We start from the raw sequence: 261 nt of genomic DNA on the forward strand, positions 1-261 counted from the left end.
GAGAGAGATCAGGAGTGGTCAGAGTTGCTGGAGGCAAGTTCCTGAGGATTATTGGACGAGCTGGAGGAGTTGATATTCAGATCGCAGGAGAGTCGTGGCCAGCGGATTTGCTTATCAGTCCAGTGGAGTTGTATGACGTCATTCTTGGTATGGATTGGTTGCATCGGTATAAGGTGGATTTGGATTGCTATCGGGGTAGAGTGGAGTTTGAGCATCCAGTAGGGAAGTTGGTTTTTCAGGGTATTAGACCGACTTCGGGGA

Source organism: Camelina sativa, chromosome 9, assembly GCF_000633955.1.
Source record: "Camelina sativa cultivar DH55 chromosome 9, Cs, whole genome shotgun sequence".
NCBI lineage: Eukaryota > Viridiplantae > Streptophyta > Magnoliopsida > Brassicales > Brassicaceae > Camelina > Camelina sativa.